Below are 12,792 nucleotides of genomic sequence, written 5' to 3'. Positions count from 1 at the left end.
TCTACGCCCGTTTTCGAAATCATTTTTCTGGGCTTCTATGAGGCCGGTCGCACGCTGAGAAGTCCGCGAAACAAATAATAAAATAAAATGTTTAGTGGATAGGGATGTTCTCGAACGTTTTAGTTATTTACAATAGTATATATGTATATTTGATTTTGTTCTTAGATTATTATGGCTAATGTCATTAAGAGGATAACTTGATATATATGAGATTGTATCTTAATACAACAACAATTACTTATACAATATAAAAGTGGCTTAAACAATGTTGTAATACAACTTTGGAAAGAGACAATTGTAATGTAAACTCAAATGACATTTTGTGAACTATGTTGCAAATTAAGTGTGGAGGAGACAACGCTATGATGTGAACATGATAATAATATGCGACTTGGATGTGATACTTATGAAGAAAGAGAGGTTGCACATAGATCTAGAATTGTGATGCAAGTCTTGTATATATGGTTATAATGCAAGAGGGGTTACATGTAATAATTGAATGAAATAGCTACCACACATTAATGGTTTGACTTAAGATCATAGTGCTCTTTGGTTAGTCAGTGTTTGCTTGAGGAGAGAGAACGTCCGATTTTTTAGGGGAGAGAAACATTTTTTTTTCAAATTTCTGTTTCGCGCTTTTCGGCAGTTCGACTGATTTCTGATGGCGGAGGGACGCCGATTTTCATCGGCCGATGAACAAGATGATGGTCGTATCTTCGGTGGATCAGTTTTTCTACCTGGTTGATCATTTTTCAGATCGTTTTCTCCTGCGCTTGGCGACGACTCAGAGGTATTAGGGCTAAACCTATATGTTAAAGAAGCATGGTTAAAGGCAAAACCTTTAGTCATTAATTAAGGCAGTTTCGTTTCTTCTAAGAAATTGATCCCAGATGTTGGGAAAGGGGAAAATGTTTTGAGTGATAGCAAGTTCAAAATTCCTAAAGTCTTTGGTTTACCCCAGGAGTCTTTACGTGATAGAGTTTCGAATTCAGAAGCTACTCTGTCCTCTGGATCTTCAATTCAGAATCAGAGAAAAAGTAATTCTGTTTCAGAAAATGGGGAGTTGCCTGAACCTTGTTGAGATAATTGCTACTTAGTTCTTGTTTGTTCATATTCTTGCAACTTGTATGTTTTTTATGATTCCAAATATTATTGCTTTGATTATTATTTCTCCTAACATATTTTGCTCTTGTGTGTACTGACATTTCAGGGAAAGCATACTACATATTATTGAAGACTTCAAATCAGATCAGTTTAGGGGTTATTGTAATTGAAGTCTATATTTTTTATTTTATTGAGTCTGAGTGAGTGTGATTGTAAATGAGTAACTATGCACACACACACCGGGGGAGAGTTTAAAATATATTCTTTTTTTAAAATTGATCGTTCTGTGCGATATTCGTTCGTACGGGACGATCTGATCAGTTATTTTTTCCTTCGAGCAATTGAACGAACAAAAATGAAAAAATTTTTAAGTATTAATCATATTGTAAGATCCCAATTCATACATGCCTTTCAGAGTACGAAATGAATGAATCCCTTTTCATTCAAAAAGATTTTTTCTAAGTATGGATTGTATTGTCGATCACAATTCGTACCTACCTTATAGAGTACGAAATTATGAGGTCCCTTTTCGTCCTGACGTTTCGTTTAGATAAAATTGAAATTTTTTATAACTGATCGTACCGGACGATGTCGTCATCATACGTACGCCATACAGGGTATAAAATTGTGGGTCCATCTTCGTCCAAACGAAGATGAAAAATTTCTAGCTGTTCGTACCGGACGAACTTAGTTCGTATCGGACGATGATTATGTACGAAATGGTTTCATACTGATTCACAATAAATTCTTATGCAATAGTTTTTGAACTGTTCGTACGTACGAAATTCGATCATATTGTACCATTGAGTACACACAAAATTGAAAATTTTTAATTTTCTGGACGATCTTTTATGTCTTTAGTATAAAAGGTCTACTAAAACTGACGTGAAAAAATCTTGTCTTCATGATTTTTTAAGGGCAATTGAAAAAGAGAGTATGGGAGAGTGTTTGAGAGAGATTTCTTATAAGTGGAATGTGAAGGGTTCACAAGGCTACTCAAAGGTAAGGATCTCTTTATGATTTTTGGTGTTTACTCTTCCTTTCTTCTTTCTAGTTGCTCGTGAGAAGATCTGGTACTCTGCCGACACTTGGAGAGTGTAAAATGATGACAGTTCTCTGCCGACACTTAGAGAGTGTGAACAGACGACGGTTCTCTGCCGCACTGGGGATTGGTGGAAGAGATGTTTTGTAAAGGTTCTCTGTCTTGATGTGGGGGCAAAAGGAGAGACACTTTGTGTTGCGACTCATTGCTCACGAGTTTATATTTTTGATGATAAAAAATATTATGGCTCACATCTTTATATTTCATAGTATTTTTCATTATATACTTGTTTTATGTGTATACTAATATTTCAGGAAAATCATACTCTAGTTTGTTGAAGACTTCAAATAAAAATAGATTAGGGTTCATTGTAAATGGAGTCTATATTTTTCATTTTATTAAGTCTCAGAGAGTGTGATTGTAATTGAGTAACTATGGACACACACACTTGGGGAGTGTTTAAAATTTGCAAAATTTTTAAACAGCTTGTATTGTACGAATTCATTTTGTACGGGATAATTTATTCAGTTATAAACTCCTACGAGTATTTGGACGAATGTCTCGGGTCTGTTCTCGCACAAAATTTTTTTACTAAGTATGGATCATATGAGATGATCCTAGTTTCATACAAGGACGAACATCTCGGGTCTGTTCTCGCATAAATTTTTTTTTAAAATATGGATTGTACGGGACGATCCATATTTCTTACAAGGATGAAAGTCTCGAGCCCGTTCTCGCTCATTTTTTCCTAACGTTTCGTACATATGAAATTTGAAAATTTTCATAATGTTCGTCCCAGATGAACTTGGTTTGTATGGATGATTCGTACGGGACACTATGCATTCGTACGACACACTATGTGTTCGTATGGGTACACTATGCATTCATATGAGCAATACATATGGGACACTGTGTGTTCGTACGGGGACACTATGCATTCATACGGGCAATTCGTATGGGACACTATTCATTGGTACATGATGATATGCGATCGTATAGTACAATCGTAGGACAGTTTTCTTGTAAATTTCAATTTTTGGATGATTTTTTCATCTCTTTTATATATAAGAAGTCCTAAAAACTGTCGGAAAAGGCCTTTGTTGTGAATTTCTCTTGAGAGTGGTCATTGAGTGTGAGTGTTTGTGAGAGATTATAAAAGTGAAGTGTAAGAGATCAAGTGAGGGGGGTTGTGAGGGATTCATAATGTTGCCCAAAGCGAGGATCTCTTTGACTCTTTCAAGTTTCTGCCCATCTCCTTTGGAAGCTCTTAAGTGAAGTTCTTCAACATCGGTCACAGGTTCTACCAGGAGGGTGAAAAAGGATGCCAATTCTCTGCTGACACTTGGAGGATGTGAAAGGACGATGATTCTCTATCGACACTTGAAAGGTGTGAAAGGATGCCGGTTCTCTGCCGACACTTGGAGGGTGTGAAAGGACGACATTTCTCTATTGACACATGGAGGGTGTGAAAGGATGACAATTCTCTACAACATTGGTGATTGGTGGAATAGAGGAAAATTGTGAAGGCTTCTCCGCCTTACTGTGGGGGCAAAAGGAGAGTCACTTTGGTAATAGTGCAATACCTGAAGAGGGAGTCCTCAGGGAGTAGATATAGGTCGTGTTTGACCGAACTACTATAAAACTTGGTGTTCTTCTATTCTCTTTTATTTTTTGTATTTTTATTTTACACACTTTAATATTTTATGGTTGAAAAATCTTTATGATAAATTATAAACCAGTTTTCTAAAATTTACCAAGAGTTTTTTAAATTATCAATTCACATCCCCTCTTAGTTAGCCTTGGGATAATAACTTAAGCTTAACAACCTAATAAAGAGTCAACACTTTGGTAATAGTGCAATACCTGAAGAGGGAGTCTTCAGGGAGTGGATGTAGGTCGTGTTTGATCAAACCACTATAAATCTTTATCTTTTTAATTTTCATATTTTATTTTATGCAAGTTATTTATTGTGGTTGAAAAGTTCTTTTAAAAACTTAAATTAATTTTCTACAAAATTCTAATTGGTTTTCTATCTAAAAATTCAAGAAAATTTTTAAATTACCAATTCACCCCCCTCTTAGTTAGCCTTGGGATAATAGCTTAGGTTTAACAACCTATACAGATTTAATAATTGGTATCAGAGCATTATTTCAAAATCATAAGTTTAGACTATTTTTTGAAAAATAAGATTGTCTACTTTTGGAATTCAAAACACACTTGAAGGTTATTCGATCACTAGACCTCCTTTATTTTATAATGTCCCTTTCAATTTTTGGAAAACATGCATGTTTATGTTTCTGCAATCACTAGATTATCACATGTGGATTTTAGTTCAAGAAGGGTATACCAAACCAACTAGATTAGTTGATAGCATTAGAGTTGAGACACCCTCCTTTACTGATTGGACTATAGAAGAATGTGACTTAGCACAACTAAATGCAAAGTGTTTAAACAGTTTATTTTATATACTTAAGTTAGAAGATTACATACGGGTTTCCACTTGTAAAAGTGGAAATGACATATGTGATAGACTTTATATTAGTTATGAATAGACTAATGAAGTAAAGCAATCTATATTAAATATCTTGTTATATGATTATGAATTATTTTACATGAAACTCAATGAATCTATTTCTAACATGTATACAATATTCACTCAGATAGTCACTTATTTATATGTATTAGGTAGGAAATTAACGAATGCTGAAATGGTCAATAAAATACTTTATTATTTGCCTACTGTTATGATATTAAAATAACTGTGATTATAGAGTCTAAAAATTTAAATGTTTACCCTGTTGACAATCTTCTTGGATCACTAATTGCTTACGAGCAAGGAGTGAGTCAAAGAAAGATTGATGTAGGAGAACTACATAAGGAGAAGAACATAACACTAAAACTAGAGGACTCGAAGAGTGATCAGTCACAACCTGAGGGTGAGGATGACATTACCTTAATGACTAGGAAATTCAGAAGTTTTCTTAAAAGGAAGCCGAGGAGATGCCAAATGTGGAATAGAGGTAAGTTCAATAAAAATGTTAAAGTTTCTAATGATATGATTTGTTATGAATGCAAGAAACCTGGACATATAAAATTAGATTATCCAAATTTAAAAGCCACTCCCAAGGATAAGGTAGAAGAGCAAGAAAATGTGAAGAAGGGCAAGAAGAGATTTCAAAGAGTTTTTTAGGCGGACTTAGCTTCAGATTTGTTATAAATAAAAAAGGAAGAGGAAGTCACCAATTTGTGCTTAATGATCGATAATCTTGATCAGTCATATCAAGAAGAGATATGTGACTTGACATATAATGAATTGCTACAAGTTTATGAAAGAATTCATGATGCATATAGAAAACTTAAGAAAATGCATGCTAGTTTAAATTTAGAAATACAAGAATTGCAAAGAAAGCATGAAATCCTTAGAAAAGATCATGCACTGATAGATAACAACTACATGAGCTTACTTGATGAATTTGATGACTTGAATAAAAAGAATGATCTTTTAAAATCATCCTATATAAAATTAGAAAAAGAATTTAAGAATTTTAAGAATGAATCTGAGAGTCGACAGCACTATTTAAATTTTGATAAGAATGTGTTAGAAGACTTAAACACAATTCTTAAATTAAAAGTGCAAGCTCTTGAGAAAAATAAGAAAACCCCAATACTTGAAGATTTTACGAATCCTATTTTGAGAAACAAAATTTTAGAACCTAGGAAGAGACAGAGTAATTATAGAAGATTAAGAAATCTATTTCCTAGAGTTAAATATATTTTTATAGGATGATTGGACATATTATACACACTTATACTTTATATAGAAAAAATCATTTAATATGGAGCCTAAGATACATAAATCTAGTCATATCATACATGCAGCTAGTTTTATTTTACCAAAAGGAGAATCCAAACTTACTTGGGTTTCAAAGTCTAACATTTTATTATTTTGTAGGAATGCTCTCATACAAAGCCTCGTTAGAGAATTTAGTACCTAGACAGCAATTATTCGAAGCATATGACTGGAGACACTAAATAATTCATATCATTGGAAGCCAGGAATGGAGGCAAGGTTAAACTAGGAGATAACACCACTAAGAAAGTGGTTGGCACAGGTATGATCGGAAACTTGCAAAAATTTTTCATAAAAAATTTGTTACTTGTAGAAGGCTTAAAACACAATTTGTTAAGTATTAGACAGCTATGTGATAAAGGATATAGTGTAAATTTTTTTCTACTAGCTACATATTAAGTCTAATATAAATAATATTTTGCATGGATTTAGGATAAATAATATTTATATGCTAGATTTAAATTATCTTAAATCTTCTAATACTTTTTATTTGAAAACTATTTCTGTTGATTTATGGTTATGGCATAGGAGACTCTGTCACACTAGCATGAAAAATCTTAGAAAATTTACCCAAAGGATTTGGTTAGAAGTATACAAAAACTAAATTTTACTAAGGAACACCTTTGCGATGCATGTCAATTAGAAAAATAGGTGAAATCCTTATTTCATTCCAATAAATATCTTAGAACTAGTAAACATTTAGAGATTTTACATATGAATCTTTTTGGATCGGTTAGCACTGTAAGTCTAGGAGGGAAGATATATGAATTTGTGATAGTTGATGATTTCACTAAATTCACATGGGTTAAGTTTTTATTTTATAAAGGTGAATCATTTGAGAAGTTTAAAATTTTTTGACTTGGATTCAGAGGAAATTAGGATGCGAGATTTTAATAATTCAAAGTGATCATGACAGTGAATTTGAAAATGAAAAATTTGAAGATTTTTGTAAGGAAAAATGGATTGATTATAATTTTTTTACACCTAGAACCCCTCAACAGAATGAGATAGTCGAAAGAAAGAACAGAACATTAATTGAAGCTACTAGAGCCATGTTGGCTAAATATTCAATTCTTAAATATTTTTATGTTGAAGTGGATATCATTGTATGTTATGTTCTAAATAGGATGAGCATAAGGTCTAAATTAAATAAAATATCCTATGAGCTTCTTAAGAGAAAAACATCTAATTTGTCACATTTGCATATTTTTGGATGTAAGGTGTTCATACATAATAATAATGAAAAAACTTTCTTAGGAAAATTTGATCCAAAATCAGATGAAGGAATTTTTCTTAGATATTATAGTGTTGGAAAATCGTATAGAGTATTTAACAAAAGAACTTTGATAGTTGAGGAGACCACACATGTTATATTTGATGAATCTAGAATTTTAAGAGAGCCAAGTTTGGAAGAGAATGAAATAAAATATAACTATCAAAAGATTGATAAAATTAATTTGGATGAAAATTTGGAGATAAAAAATCCATTGCCTAGAGAATTGAAATTTTCTAAAAATCACCATAAGGAATTGATTTTAGGTGAACTTAGTTAGGGTGGTAGGACTAGGCGTGGACTAAGCAAAGAGTTCAATCATTCTACCTTTATTTCGATGATAGAACCCACAAATGTAAATCAAGCACTCTCAGATGAATTTTGGATTTTGGCAATGCAAGAAGAATTAAATCAATTTATAAGGAATGATATTTGGGAATTAATCCCAAGGCCAAAGGATCAAAGTGTAGTTAGAATTAATTGGATATTTAAAAATAAAATGAATGACTAATGAGTTATTGTTAGAAATAAGACTAGATTGGTGGCTAAAGGGTATAATCAAATTGAAGGGATTGATTTTGAGGAGACTTTTGCTCCTGTAGCGAGGCTTGAAGCAATTAGGATTTTGTTAGCCTTTGCCTATTTTAGAATATTTAAGTTATATCAAATGGATGTTAAAAGTATCTTTTTAAATGGGGTAGTATAAGAGGATGTTTATATTGAATAACTTTCAGATTTTAAAATTTAAAATACCCAAATCATATTTTAAATTGAAAAATGGATTATATAGATTAAAACATGCACCTAGGGCTTAGTATGAGAGGTTAAACACTTTCCTACTTGAGAGATATTTTCAAAAAGAAAGTGTGAATACTACTCTCTTTTAAAAGAAATTAGGAGACGATATACTCATTGTTCAAATTTATATTGATGATATCATTTTTGGATCTACAAATAAAAATCTTTGTGATAAGTTTTCTAAAATAAAGAGTAGTGAATTTGAGATGAGTCTAATGAGAGATTTAAGTTATTTTTTAAGTTTTAGTATTAAGCAAATTGAGGAGGGAATATTTTTTAGTCAGTCAAATTATATTGAGGACATCTTCAAGAAGTATGAAATAGATAATGCTAAACTAGTTAATACACCTATGAGTTTCTCAGTTCAGTTGGATAAGGATCCAAAAGGAAAATTTGTTGATTAAAAAAAATTAGAGAAATTATTGGATCTTTGCTTTACTTGACTACTAGCATACCCGATATTATTTTTAGTGTTTATTTATATGCTAGATTTCAATCAAATCTAAAAGAATCACATTTGACATCAGTAAAAAGGATTTTAAGATATCTCTTGGGAACTCAGAACTTAAGAATTTGGTATCCTAAGTTTAGCTCTTCATTTGAAATAATTAGATATTCAGATTCAGACTTTACAAGTTGTAGGGTTGATCGAAAGAATACATTTGAAACTTGTCAATTTATAGGAAATTCTTTATTTTCTTAGTCTAGTAGAAAATAAAATTTTGTAGTTCTATCTACTGTTAAAGCTGAATATATTACCTTAAGAAGTTGTGTGGCACAAGTTCTTTGGTTGAAATAATAGTTGGTTAATTTAAGATTTACTATAGACACAATTCCAATTTATTGCGATAATACTAGTGTCATTTGCATTTTAAAAAATCATATTCAACATTCTAGAACCAAACATATAGATATAAGGCAGACATAATTTCATTAGGGATCATGTATCCAAAAGAGAAATTGAATTGAACCATATTTCAAGTGAAAATCAATTTGTAGATATTTTTATAAAACCACTAGCCTTTGATACTTTTAACACATTAAGAATAAGGCTAGGTGTGATCGATCTTAATGCTTAAATAAACTTTTTTGCAAATTTGATATGTTTCGTTATGTATTTTCTATTTTATTTTCATTATGTTGTCTGTGTGTGTGTTTTTTCCTATTTTTGGTTTTTAATGTTTTGTTTTTGTGTGTATTTTTTTTAATTTTTTTGTTTTGTTTTATATTTTGTGTGTTGCATCGCTTATCAAAATTTATGTTTCTAATTATTTGTGTTGAGTTTTCTAAGTGTTATATTCATATTGTATGAAATTATTTTCATCCTGTACGAATTCTATAGCATATCAGTCGTTGTTTTGGACTGCATGCGTAAGGTTTTGTTTTTCCAATATATATCGTACTGTATGATATTTATATAATCTCGGATGATTTATATTAATTTTTATGTGCGTATCTAGACGGTTATTCGGGAAAAATTAGTTATCATAACTGATCATACGTACAAAATTATATTTTGTATATACGAACATTGTGTCATTCAATGTGGGGGACGAACTTAACCGTCTTTAAAATAATCTTAAATAACTATTCATCCTGAACAAACACATGTTCGTCTGTATGATCATCTGGTCAAAAAGTATGTACGAAAGGATGCTTCATAACTTGCGTGATTACGAAAAATCTTTTTCATTTTGAACGTATTCATTTGTACATACAAAATTATTTCCGTCATGTACGAACCATCTATCGCACTGTACGAATCCTTTTTTATACGTATGAATGGTTATTTTCTTTAAATAGGAGGGCTTTAGAATTCATTTTCATTCACTTCAATAGCCACTTTCAAACATTCTCATCTCAAAAAATGGCCAGTTCTAGCAAGCGTGGTAGAGTCACTACGGGTTCGTCTTCCAGGAGTGGAGACGAAAACTTTCTATCTAGAGTAAATGGGGATTCTTACTTTAGGTTTGTCTCTACTAAAATCACTCCATCTAAACTCTTACTCCAAGAAGTTATCCACTTTTAAGTAATGCCTCTTTTTACCTCAACCCAATTTGCCTTCATTCTAACTTTAATTCATGCCTATCATAAAGAAATCTTTCACTACTTCTTTGTAAACATGACTTTTAGTGAGAATGAGAGTAGGATAATATCATATATTCTAAAGAAATGGGTAGAAATCATGAAGGAAGATGTAGGAATTTTTCAGAATTTAAGGGCTCAAGGAATTTAAGCACAAACTATGACCTCCAAATCTGACTTTGATTGTTCTGAAATTAGAAAAGTTCTAGAGGGTTGCTCAGGTTGGTCATTTGCCTACGGTCTATACCTTAAATCAAAATGCAAGGGTCATCAAACATGTTCTTAGAACTTTAATCATTCATATGGTTGGTGGTCACATAAATATTACTCCTCTTCTATCCACTGTTACTTACCTAATCATAACTGGACAACCAATAGATGAAGCCCAACTCATTTTAGATTATATTCATAACCTTTCTGAAATTGAGCATGTTTCTCATAAGAGGAAGAAAAATATTGCTCTAGGATATCTAGTGACCTATATCTTAGAAAAAAAGTATAATATTATTCATCATGTGATTCCACTTGAATTACTAATTTACTTCATTTCAAACACTTTTTGAGAAGAATGACAATTCAAGTGAGGATATTGAGGAAGAAGGGGGAGCACCTACACTTGCTCATGGGCCTGACTTTTAGGAGATAGTCCAACACTTTAATCGATTGGAGAGTCATTTTAATCAATATTTTGATCAAATTTAGACTCACCTAAATCAATAGGATGCACAGTACTAGTAAGACATGGATTAGATTTGAGGATAGTTTGAATCAATGAACACTAATATAGCTATGATGAATAGCTATTTTTCTATCTTCAACCAGCCTCCTCCTGTTTTGATTAGTTGCTTTTGTTCATTGTGTGAAATGTAAGTTTATCTATATATTAATCTTGTCTTAATTGATCGAAAAAGTGTTATAAATTAAAATGCAATACACAAATTAATTTTATTATAAAATCTAATTTTTTCAAAAATTTTAAGTTAACTTATAACTAGATCAAGTTAAGGCTATCAATTTCATATTTTTTTACACAAACATAATTTAAATATTATTATTGTAATTTTGATGTCTTATTATTTTTTATTTATCTTTTTTAATATAATTATCTTTGTAATTAAATTTTTTTTGATTTTTTAGATTATTGATTTTGGAAAGATGAATTAAAAAAAGAGTATAAAAAGAAATGTAAATGTGTACAAAAATTAAAAGAATGCAAAATAGTTCGTAAATTAAAAAAAGGTACAAAATTAGCCCAGATACAAAAAGATGCACAAAGTGTGCCACATATATTTGAAAAGATGCACAATGTCGTCAATTATATATGTTCTTTCATCTATCATTTAATCTTTAAATTCAAATCAATCTAATATTCAATTATGTTTTATATTGAAAATTAAAATTAACTAATCTTCATTTCATCACTTTTGCAATAATTCTCCTTAGCTAATTGTCTAGAATGTTTCATGACCTTGATCTATTTTCTTGTCTATACTATATTTTAATTTAAATGTTTTAATTTTTTTTTTCTAATGGTAATTAACTTTGTTATTGCAATTATAGTTCAATCTCTTTCAAAATCAATTCCTAAAGTTTCTCATATGGCTTCTTCCATTTCAACCTTCCTCTTCCCTTTTTGTTGTTATCAAAAGGAGGAGAAGTATTGTTTTTGTTTGATTGTTTAGTGTGTTAATGTTGTTTGTGTTTCTTATTTTGTGTTTTACTTTTGTGCTTTGTCATTATTGAAAAATTAAAAAAATTGATTTGTTCTTAAAGGAATTTCCTTTTATTCACATGTTTATTCATTTAGGGGGAGTTAAGGAGAAATTTAGGGTATTTAATTTTATTCAAAAAATAATTATTTTGCCATCATAAAAAAGGGAGAGATTATTGAGATAGTTGCTACTTAGTTCTTGTTTGTTCATATTCTTGCAACTTGTATATTTTTGATGATTCTAAATATTATTGCTTTGATTATTATTTCTCCTAACATATTTTGAAAGAATTGTTTTGCTCTTTTGTGTACTGACATTTTAGGGAAATCATACTCCGGATTGTTGAAGACTTTAAATCAGATTAGTTTAGGGGTTATTGTAATTGAAGTTTGTATTTTTCATTTTATTGAGCCTGAGTGAATGTGATTTTAAATGAGTAACTATGCACACACATTTTGGGGGAGAGTTTAAAATATAATATTTTTTAAAACTGATTGTACTGTATAATATCTATTCGTACGGGACGATCTGATCAATTATTTTCCCCTTCGAGCAATTGAACAAACAAAAATGAAAATTTTTCTAAGTATTAATAGTACTACACGATCCTGATTCATACATGTCTTTTAGAGTAAGAAATGAACGAGTCCCTTTTCATTCAAAAAGATTTTTTCTAAGTATGAATCATACTGTACGATCACAATTCGTACATGCCTTCCATACTACAAAATTATGAGGCCACTTTTCATCCCGACATTTTGTTTAGATGAAGTTGAAATTTTTTATAACTAATCATACCAGATGATGTCGTCATCATACGTACACCATATAGGATATGAAATTGTGGGGTCCCTCTTCATCCCAACGAGGATGAAAAAAATTTTAACTGTTCGTACCGGACGAACTTGGTTCGTACCGAATGATGATT

This window comes from Dendrobium catenatum, unplaced genomic scaffold, assembly GCF_001605985.2.
Source record: "Dendrobium catenatum unplaced genomic scaffold, ASM160598v2 fragScaff_scaffold_594, whole genome shotgun sequence".
NCBI classification, from domain to species: Eukaryota; Viridiplantae; Streptophyta; class Magnoliopsida; order Asparagales; family Orchidaceae; genus Dendrobium; species Dendrobium catenatum.
Note: the sequence above shows the minus strand (reverse complement) of the source record.